This window comes from Hemicordylus capensis, chromosome 16, assembly GCF_027244095.1.
Source record: "Hemicordylus capensis ecotype Gifberg chromosome 16, rHemCap1.1.pri, whole genome shotgun sequence".
In the NCBI taxonomy this organism is placed as follows: domain Eukaryota; kingdom Metazoa; phylum Chordata; class Lepidosauria; order Squamata; family Cordylidae; genus Hemicordylus; species Hemicordylus capensis.
In genome coordinates, this window is record NC_069672.1 from 4,556,735 (window position 1) to 4,568,238 (window position 11,504).

Sequence of the window (11,504 nt, forward strand, 5' to 3'; positions counted from 1 at the left end):
TCATTCATATTCATTCATTCATATTTATCTACTGCCCTTTGTCCTGAGACCCCAGGGTGAGCAGCAAATGACTAAACAGCACACTTGTTGAGACACTTGGCCCTGCGCTTTTGCGCTGGTGTTGGTCTTGGTCTTCTTCTTCATCATCATCTCCTCCTCCTCCCTCCCTCCCTCCCTCCCTTCTTCCTGGTGGGCTACTTTGTGGAAACAGGATGCTGGACTAGATGGGCCTTGGGCCTGATCCAGCAGGGCTGTTCTTATGTTCCCTCCTCCTCCTCCTCCTCCTCCTCCTCCTCCTCCTCCTCCTCCCTGTGCTTTACATTTTAGATATATTCTTCCCCTTGTTTTTAGGTATCCAAATCATTTTGGTGAGTTTTACATAACTTTACTTTAATTAGCACCTCTGCTAATTGAGCAAAGAGGCACCTTTTAAAAAGTAGTGATTCTCTTATATTAACCAGGGGAGAGCAACTGGCCCTATCCATCCCCAGCACAGCATCCCTTCAGTGGCTGTTGCTGGTGTCACTCTTCTGTTTCCTTTTTAGATTGTGAGCCCTTTGTGGACAGGGAGACTTACTTACTTATTTATTTCTATGTAAACTGCTATGGGAACTTTTGTTGAAAAGCGGTATATAAATATTTGTCTAATTCGCATTCTTCTTTCTGATAATCACACTGAGGTCTCACAGCAGGTAGCCAGATTTTGTATGGCTGCGATTAAGAGCCAGACATGGTGTGTTCGAAATGCTCTCTCTCTCTCTCTCCCCCCCTACACACACACACACACACACACACACACACACACCATATTTCTCTACCGCCTGATATAAACATCTCTAGGTGGTGTACAATTTAGGTTTTTTAGGTTGTTTCATCTTCTTTAAAAATCTCATTTTACTTTTATGTCATAGCTTCTATATGTATTTACATATATATTCATATGAATATTTACCTTTAAGATTCTTTTCATTTGGGTCTGAGCTGAAATCTGTAAATGTGATCCAAGATCGTAATGAACTGAACTGAGCCGCAAACTAATTAAAACAATAACCGCATTTCATCGACATGCATTTGAAAAGCCCCCAGCACAGCCCCAAGCCCAACTGAAAGGAAGAACAATGACTCATTAGCCAAAGGACTGAGCAGAAAGGACCAAAAGTCTGGGAGTGAGGGAGCCATGAAGCCGGGGCGGCCCTTTCATGGGGCGGGGTGCAGCCAGTGCCTCGGGCAGCAGATTATTGGAGGGCAGCAGGATGGCCCCCTCCACTGCCACCATCAGAGCAGCTTTGGGACTGATCTGATCCTTGCAAGCATTGCAAGGCGCACTTTTCTTCACACTCCTTGCAAAGCTGGCAAGAAGCACAAGGAGAGGCGCCTGGCAGCCGTCCCCTCTCTGCCCTTGCCCCCCACCCCCACCCCACACATGCACTTCTAAAGCTTGCAGATATTGGCTTGGGGAAAGGCCTGCCCCCTCAGAAGTGTGGAGAGAGGCTGCATTTTGTACATTACTTCAGGTACCATGATACCTCAGGCCATCCTTGCATGCAGATCCTCCCTAAGTGAGTTCCACAGTCTGGGGGCAGTCACCGAGAAGGCCCTGCCCTGCTCACTCAACAAACCCGCTTCAGCCAGCATCGACATGCAGAATACAGCCCTCCAGCTGACTTGGGGGCAGGTTCAACCAGAGCAAGCACTCCTTAAGATAGGGGTTTCTCAAACTTGGGCCCCCAGCTGTTGGACTACAACTCCCATCAGCAAAAAGCCGCCCAAGATCACTGTGGCTGAGAATGATGGGAGCCGTAATCTGACCACATCTGGGGACCCAAGATTGAGAACCCCTGCCGCAAGGTATCTGGGGCCCAATTCACGGAGGGCTCCAAGAGCAACAACCACATTAGAAGGTTGGGGGTGCAAGAGTGCTGTTTCAGGGCACATAGGGACTAGGGGTGCTATGGGGGGTGTCTTTAGTTCTGGTGCTCTTTCAGGCTTTGGACAATATCAAGGTTGGGGGGCTGGCTCTAGTTTGAGTCCTCTCCTGTTCCTCAGGGCCAGACTCCAAGCCACTGATAGGCAGGAGGACTTTCTCTGTGGCCTCCCCTCTTATCTGGAACACACTTCGTGTGCCGTCAAGTCAGTGTCAGCTCTTTGCGACCACATAGATAGATTCTCTCCAGGATGATCGGTCTTCCACTTGGCCTTGAAGGTCTCTCAGTGGTGCATCCATTGCTGTCGTCATCGAGTCCACCCACCTTGCTGATGGTCGTCCTCTTCTTCACTTTCCTTCCACTTTTTCCTTAACAGCCCTTTTAAAAGCATTCAACGTTGGGGAGGCTCTTCTTTCCGCAGGGAGCACATTCCAAAGCTTTGGGGTAGCAATGGAAGAGGCCTGTCCCAGATTAGCCACCAAATTTATGGCAACTGCAGACAGACCTCCCAGGACAATTTCAAAGGGTGGCGGGGCTCATAACGAAGGAGCTGTTCTCTTAAATATCCTGGGCCTATGTTGTTTTGGGCTTTATAGGTTATAACCCCTGATAACTGAGCAAAGAGGTGCCTTTTTAACGTGGTGATCCTCTTTGTTTAGCAGGGGGAGAGCAACTGGCCCTATCCAACCCCGGCACAGCATCCCTCCGGTGGCTGTTGCTGGTGTCTCTCTTATTTATTATTGTTTATTTATTGATTCAATTTTTATACTGCCCTTGCAAAATTGGTTCAGGGCGTTTTACAATAAAACAAAAACAATCAACAATTAAAAATTATAAAATACCATAATCATCCAATGATAAAACAATGTAAAAATCCTGAAAAACAGTTACAATTAAAACCCTTTAAAACAATTTAAAAACCCTGGGAGGCCAGGCCAAACAGATAGGTCTTAAGGGCTCTCTTAAAAACCAATAAAGAGTTAAAATTACTCCCGGATTTCTGCCAGGAGTGCATTCCACAGTCCAGGAGTGGCTACAGAGAAGGCCCGCCTCTGAGCCTCCACCAGACGTACTGGTGGTAACTGGAGACGGACCTCCTCAGCTGACCTTATCATGCGGTGAGGATCAGATCATGCAGAAGAAGGCGTGTCATGTTTCTTTTTTAGGTTGTGAGCCCTTTGGGGACAGGGAGGCATTTTATTTATTTGTTTATATTGATGTAAACCACTTTGGAAACTTGGGTTGAAAAGCGGTATATAAATATTCATCGTATTCGTATTCGTATAACCAGCACTTTGTATTTTGCCCGGAAACATACAGATCGCCAATGCTGTTTTTTTAAATATAGACATTTAATATAGATTGTCAATGGCTTGGCCAAGAGAATCCAACCAGTCCGGCGACTGTCATGTGACTCCCTTGTCACATGACTACTGAGGGGAAGAGACCATCCTTGGTGTGTCTCTGGCATTCCCGCTGACCCTTCGTGTCGGCAGTTTGCAATAACTCCTAGCTGTTCCACAGATGGATGCTGAGACCTCATAATTCATGTGGCTTCCAGACCTTTGGGGATGGCATTTCTTATCTGGCCAGGCGCATTGACCTTTTCCATATGTGACATTTGTACGGTTTGCTTTGGGACAGAGCAGTGGACATGTGGGGAGGGAGAAAGGGACAGAGGCGGGGTGGATTTAGTCATCATGCAGGGACTTGACTCTGGTTACACCACTCTGCTTTTTTAGAAAAACAGAAATCGTCATTGTTGGCTGCAGACTGTTAGATCATCAATTATCTACTTTTTAATAGATTCCGTTTAAATGGAATCCACGCCCCCTGGAATTCTGGGTCTCACCCGGATTTTAAGCATCACACCTGGATTGCTTAGCCCACCCAGATTTGCCCAGATTTCAGCTTTCATTAATTAATTTATTTTTAAAGCTAAGCTGTAGCCCTTGTAGAAGTGGGGTTACGGAGCAAAATATGCAGTCACTAGTCTGCTCAAAAATTATTTTCCAGCCAATTAACATAATATGCAAATTAGGCACCTGGATTTGGAAAGCCAGAATGTGGCATCCCTAGTTTAAACAAATGTGCATATTGACAAAACTTCTGTCGGTTTTTGAGATGACTTACTATTTTAATAATCATGCAAAAGCTACCACAATGTTGGAAAGAAAGGCCATTATTAATATTTTCTTTCCCACTCCCTAGTACAGTAATGCATCAAATAGATTAAAGCCCGGTCCACACGTTATGGTCAACATCTGTACAATCTGTGTATACAGATGCTTATCTGTATGCAAGTATACTTATTCACATGTGATTTTGAATGCAGGTATACCAGTACACTTCTGAGCTATATCCTGCATTTCAGGGGGCTTGTAACTAGATTCCTTGTCCGTCCCCTCCAATGGATGTTGCTGGTGTCTTTCTTTCTTTTTAGATTGTGAGCCCTTTGGGGACAGGGAGCCATCTGATCTTTCTTTCTTTATGTAAACCATTTTGGGAACTTTTGTTGAAAAGTGGTATATAAATATCTGGAGGAGGAGGAGGAGGAGGAGGAAGAGGAGGAAAGAATGAGGAGGTGGAGGAGAAGGAAGAAGAAGAAGGAAGAGGAGAAAAGAAGGAGGAGGAAGAGGAGGAAAGAAGGAGGTGGAGGAGAAGGAAGAAGAAGAAGAAGGAGGAGGAGGAGGAGGAGGAGGAGGGAGGGAGGGAAGGGGGAGGAGGAGAAGAAAAAGAAGACGACTCTTGTACATCTCCTGTCTGTGGCCTTCCCAGAGAGATCTGGTGGACCACTGTGGGAAACAGGATGCTGGACAGGTAGGTCTTCGGCCTGATGCAGCCTCTACATTTCTTACTTATTTATTTATATTTATTTTTAACATATTTTTATACTGCCCAAAACTTACGTCTCTGGGCGGCTTACAACAAAATAAGAACAGAAAGTAAAACATTAGTTAAAACAAACAACAACCACCTCAAAAACAAAACAAAACAAAATCATGCATTGCAAAAACTAGTTTATACTAGTGTGTATAGTGCTGAAGAATAGGGAATTAGATAAGCCAATGCTCAACTTCCCAACATGATTGACAAGTGGTGCCCCAGCCTGAGGGGACCACGGAGTGTGTGTGTGTGTGTGTGTGTGTGTGTGTGTGTGTGTGTGTGTGTGTGTGCGCGCGCACATTTAAGGTCATGGTTGGGCTGGCCGGTGAAGTATCATGTGCATTATGGCATCAGGGTTCTTCTTTTGTGGAGTTTTACTGATGACTGCCCTTGGGTACATGGGGAAACATACTGCACCATGTTCCATGTGCATTGTTGTGCAACATGTGCACAGTTGCACCTGTGCACTCTTGTGCAAATACAAACACGTGCTTGTGAAACAGTTGCATTTTGGGAGCGCAGTTTTGCATGACTTCGTATATGTTGCATTACAACGTGCACAGAACATTCATTTATTTTTTATTTTATTTTTACATTTCATATTCCGCTCTTCTTCCAGAGCGGTGTACTACATCCTTAGGTTTCTCCTCACAACAACCACCCTGTGAAGTAGGTTAGGCTGAGAGAGAGTGACTGGCCCAGAGTCACCCAGCTAGTTTCATGGGTGAATGGAGATTTGAACCCGGGTCTCCCCGGTCCTAGTCCGGCACTTTAGCCACTACACCACGCTGGCTCCCTGTATACATAGCGTTGTATGTCAGCCATTGACAAAACGCCACCAAAAGCTAACTCAGCTGTACATACAGCTGTAATACAGCTGTAGAAAGTTAATGTGTGTTCTTGGATGTTCTACCAACACGTCCGCACATCAGTAAAAAAGAAAGAGGATCTTGATTCCGTCACATCCAGATGGTCTTTTTCTTTTTTGGCAACACATACGCATCAAAGGAACAGAGGAAGCTGCCATATACTGAGTCAGACCCTTGGTCCATCTAGCTCAGTATTGTCTGCACAGACTGGCAGCGGCTTCTCCAAGGTTGCAGGCAGGAGTCTCTCTCAGCCCTAACTTGGAGATGCTGCCGGGGAGGGAACTTGGGACCTAGATGCTCCTTCCCAGAGTGGCTCCATCCCATGAGGAGAATATCTTCCAGTGCTCACACTTCTGGTCTCCCATTCATATGCAACCAGGCTGGACCCTGCTTAGCTAAGGGGACAAGTCATGCTTGATACCACAAGACCAGCTCTCCTCTCCTTAAAAGACCTTCATAGGAACATAGGAAGCTGCCATATACTGAGTCTGACCATTGGTCTATCTAGCTGAGTATTGTCTTCACAGACTGGCAGCAGCTTCTCCAAGGTTGCAGGCAGGAGTCTCTCTCAGCCCTCTCTTGGAGATGCTGCCAGGGAGGGAACTTGAAACCAGCCAGCTCCGGCAGCAACAGGCAGGCGCGTCATCGACGCCACCCCTACGTAGTCCGTAGCAGGGAAACAGCAAGACAGAGCTGGTTGCTGGCATGTACTCATGTCTCACACAAGAGCTTGGGAGCATCTTGTGAGATCTCAGAGAGGTCTAGCAAGATTTCGGCCCGAGATCTTGTGAGATTTGCTCCAAGTGCCAGGGCTTATATAAAAGACAATGGTGAGGGGGCAGTTTCCTGGGACGTGAATTAAAGCATGGGGCAGCACCCCCCTAAGGGTCTTGTGCAAGCCTGGAGGGAGAGCATGCCTTCAAAGGGGCCAGCGTGGTGTAGTGGTTAGAGTGCTGGATTAGGACCGGGGAGACCCGAGTTCAAATCCCCATTCAGCCTCATGAGACTTGCTGGGTGACTCTGGGCCAGTCACTTCTCTCTCAGCCTAGCCTACTTCACAGGGTTGTTGTGAAAGAGAAACTCAAGTATGTAGTACACCGCTCTGGGCTCCTGGGAGGAAGAGCGAGATAGAAAAGGTAAACAAACAAACAAACAAACAAACAAACAAACAAAAGAGCTCTGAGGCCCGTCTGGACTTCCCAAAGCCCGCAAATGTGAGCTGTGACCTAAAGGGGAGGCGTGGCAGCTGAAGACAGAGGCCAACGGTGCCTGCTCCAATAATGGAATTAATTTTAGAAATGATTCTGTTTATTAACTTTAAAAATGGTCCTTCAGATTAATTTTAGAAGCAGCTCTATTTATTAATTTTAGAAGTGGTTCTATTTAGGTCAGAATTTAGGGCAAGTGGAGTGCAGGGCAGAATGAAGCAGGGGAACAAGAACAGAACAAGAGACGGGAAACACTCCCTTCCCTACATGAGGCTTGTGACGGGATCCCTTGCTAAGAGAACCGAGTATTCTCGTGGGCTCTGGCTCGGTGATAAGGCACCAGCATGGCACGCAAAACGTCCCAGGTTCAATCACTGGCAGCATAGGAACAGAGGAAGCTGCCATCTACTGAGTCAGACCATGGGTCTATCTAGCTCAGTATTGTCTTCACAGACTGGCAGCGGCTTCTCCAAGGCTGCAGGCAGGAGTGTCTCTCTCAGTGACTTAGCAATAGGAAGCTTATATCAGGGAGCCGTAGTGGTGGTAGATAGCTTCGCATGCAGAAGGTCCCAGGGTCAATCCCTATATGCATCAAGATGGTTAAAAATTGGAGAGGAGAGCTGGTCTTGTGGTAGCTAGAATGAGTTCCCCCTTAGCTAAGCAGGGTTTGCCCTGGTTGCATTTGAATGGGAGACTACATGTGAGCACTGTAAGATATTCTCCATAGGGGATGGAGCCACTGTGGGAAGAGCAGGAGGTTCCAAGTTCCCTCCCTAACTCTTTCCGCACATACAAAAAGATCCCTGTTGCCTGAACCGAGCCCCGTTTCGGAGTGCTGGTACTGAACATGCCCGGTTCGGTTCGAATCTGGTTCGGATTCGAACTGAACAAGGCAGACTGGTTTTTTGCACCTCCCTAGTTAGCATGGGTGCAGTTTCTGTGTAATCTATCACACCCGCCGTTTCCAAGACTCCCATCACGAACACAGAGGCATGGATCTATAACAGATACGGGCATGACCGTTACCTCTTATTTGGGAAAAACTCCTACCAGATACTGCCTGTCACAGCCCCAGCTCGAGATGCTTCCCTTTCTGAATTTCCTCCTTCCACATTGGGAGTTCCGAATCTGCTGGTCTTATTTCCAAAGTGGAACTACTGCATTAGGAATTTACGGTTCCGCTGTTGATTGCTTCTGCATTTTGTAAGCAACATTGCAGTTTGTCACCACGGCCGATCCCTTCAGGTTATTTGCATTTCCCCCACCCCTTGAATCAACATGCACACTTCCTTACAAAAAAATAATCAATGTGATTGATTGTCCAAGCGTATCACACTTCATAGAATCAGATTGTATTAGGGTCAGTGACCAGACAAAAGCTTACAACAAGCAAATCATAGAATTTTACAGTTGGAAGGGGTCTTGGAGGTTATGAAAGAAGGTCCCCTTCACACGACATTTTGTGGGAAGGCTTTTAATCTGCTCTGTGTCCTTTCCAAGTTCTGCCAGGGTTAAAAATGCAACAACATCTGATAGCCTAGACTGAGGCAAAACATCGTCAGCTGTAGAGTTTTGGAGGGGAAGTTAAGAACATCAGAACAGCCCTACTGGTTCAGGCCCAAGGAAGCCCATCTAGTCCAGCATCCTGTTTCCCACAGTGGCCCACCAGATGCCTCTAGGAAGTCCACAGGCAGGAGTTGAGGGTATGCCCTTTCTCTTGCTGTTACTCCCCTTGAAACTGGTATTTAGACTAGTAGCCACTGATAGACCTGTCCCCATGAATTTGTCTAAGCCCCTTTGAAAGCCATCCAAGCTATTGGCCGCCACCACATCCCTTGGCAGAGAATTCCACAGATTATGCACGGTGTGGGAAAGTGCTTCCTTTTGTTGGTCCTAAATTTCCCGGCCTTCAGTTTCATGGGATGACCCCTGATTCTAGTGTTGTAAGAGAGGGAGAGAATTTTCTCTTTGTCCACCTTCTCCACTCCATGCACAATTTTATACACCTCGATCATGTCTCCCCTTAGCCGCCTCTTTTCCAAGGTAAAGAGCCCCTGACGCTGTAGCCTTGCCTCATAAGGAAGGTGCTCCAGGCCCCTGATCATCTGGGTTGCCCTCTTCTGCACCTTCTCCAGTTCTACAAGGTCCTCCTTAAGAGACACTGGCCAGAACTGCACACAGTACTCCAAATGTGACTGCACCATAGATTGGTATAAGGGCATTACGATATTAGCGTTTTTATTTTCAATCCCTTTCCTAATGATCGCTTGCACTGGAGGGATCAATGCAACATTGTTGTAACAGTTGCAAATTGTTACTGTTGCTTGTCTCTAGGCAGAGATAGAGAGCCCTTTCTCACGATCAGTGAGAAAGGTCTTGAGGGAGTGCGCGGAGGAAGGTTGTTAACACCTCCTCTGCAGACAAGCCCTCGATTCGTGCTGGGAGAGCCGATCGGAGGAAGAGGAGGAGGCAGTGGTGGCAGCAAGGTAGGGGGTGGATCAGAGCAAGCAGGGCTGGGTCCCCACACGATAATAGGTAATAATAATGAATTGCTAAAATTAATTCCATAATGAATAGAGGTGTGCACAAAATGAATTTTTCAATTTGTTTCAAATTCAATTCTAAAAATTCATTTTGAATTTGAATCAGATTAAAATCTGTTCTGAAAATTTGAATCAAATTTGAATCGAATTTTAATATATTCAACCTTGTTTTGGTGCCTTTTTTAACCAATCAGGGGCCTGAATGGTTTGGAAAAGGTGCCAAATGGCTCTCAAATCGAATTTGATTCAAACTTTATAAATTCGATTCATATTCAAATCGAATTTCCCGTTTAATGGGTGATTCGATTTGAATTCGAATCATTTGAATCACCCAGATTCAAATCAATTTGCACATCCCTAATAAAAGAATTTGTTTTTAATGCAGATTTCAGTTTCTTCTGCTCATTTGTGTCTTTCCCCTCTTCTGTACATTATTGATTGATTGAGTGATTGATTGTTAACTTTATATACCGCCTTAGATTAAAACAATCCCAATTATTACTGATTGATATCTTATTAATGACATTATTGATATTAACAAAATTATTACTGATTAGTAACTCATTTCCTCCTTCTGTACATGACAATGAATTGCTAAAATTGATTCCATAATGTATTCCTTTTTAATGCAAATTCCAGTGTCTTCTGTTGGTTTGTGCCTTTCCTCCCTTCTACTGCACGTTATTGCTGATGCCCAAATTTCAGGCTGGCTCCTCTAGAGTAGGTGCCTCGTATCCTTTGGATGCCCAATTACAGCTCCACCCCTGCCTGGTACAACAGCACAATTCTGTACATGACTGGTTTTTAGCGCAGCGACACAATCATTTTGCGCTGGCCCAACTCTGCAGGTTACACAAATGTTTTGGTGGTTGGGCTGCCCGCTGGAGATTTTCTAGGGACAGGCATCAGAAAACTAGGGCAATACGTCCCTGGTAAGCAGGAGCCATTGGAGTGCGTTGACATGCAAACACAACAATCCGTGCTTTTGATCAACTGCGGGCTTTTCAACCAAGACCGTGATTTTTTGACGGCCTCGGGCTGGTGGAGCTGTTTTTGCTCCATGACCCAGCTCTGCCAGGGCGAGGGGAATTAAGAATGCCAGGGCAGTGACATCATAATCCCTCTCGTGGTGATGGCTCCCGTGTCACAAAGGAGGGATTAGGGCATCGCTGCAGGGGATTCCAGTGGAACGGCTGAGCTGGAAAGGAGAAAGCTCATCAGAACTCAGATGGCTGAGAGAGAGAGAAAGAGAAGCAGCCCAGAAGATGAAGCAGCCGACCTCTCTGCCTCCCCCCCTCTCTCTAGGAAAGGAGGCTCTCTTCGCTATCCCCGCTTCCTCCCCCAGCAAAGCATTTTCTCTTCCCATCCAATGACGCCTCTATTCTGTTTTAGCCTGTTGCCTGCCTTGAGGGAAGCCTTCCTTCCATGTTCTGGGTGTGCCTCCTGATAGAGGGAGGGGGGCAGGCGAGTGAGACACCCCCCCCCCGCCCCCCACAGATCACAGGGGGCTTGGGTTCTTAGAATGCATCTGCACAATTATAGCTCCACCCCTGGCTGCATATCTGAAATAATTAATACTGACATCACCCCCCCTGGTGTGATGGGGCAGGAATACTCTCCAGACTACTCACATATATCCTCCCATTCAAATGCAAACCAAGGTGGACCCTGCTGAGCAAAGAGGGCAATTCATGCTTGCTACCACAAGGGCGCTTTCCAGATTAGACCCTGCAACAGGGTCACGGTGTCTCTCCGAAGTGTGCTTCCGCACTTCCTGGCTTGTTGACACCACAGTCCCTAGGCTGACAGCAGGGTGCCGTTCACATTTCTGATGCCTTGTTTTGGTTTTAATTGCTGTGATCAGGGGCGTAGCAAGGTTGGAGTGGGCCCGGAGATGAGATTTTTTAATGCCCCCCCCAACCACTGCTTTCCTCTCTTTCTCCTGGCCTGATGTCTCTGCTAACTATCCCAACTCGTTAAAAGGTGTAAATAACAGCAGAACCAACTAATACAAGGATTTAAGTCTGATATTCCAAAATAAGCATGCTGCCTGGAAATCCATTTCACTGAATG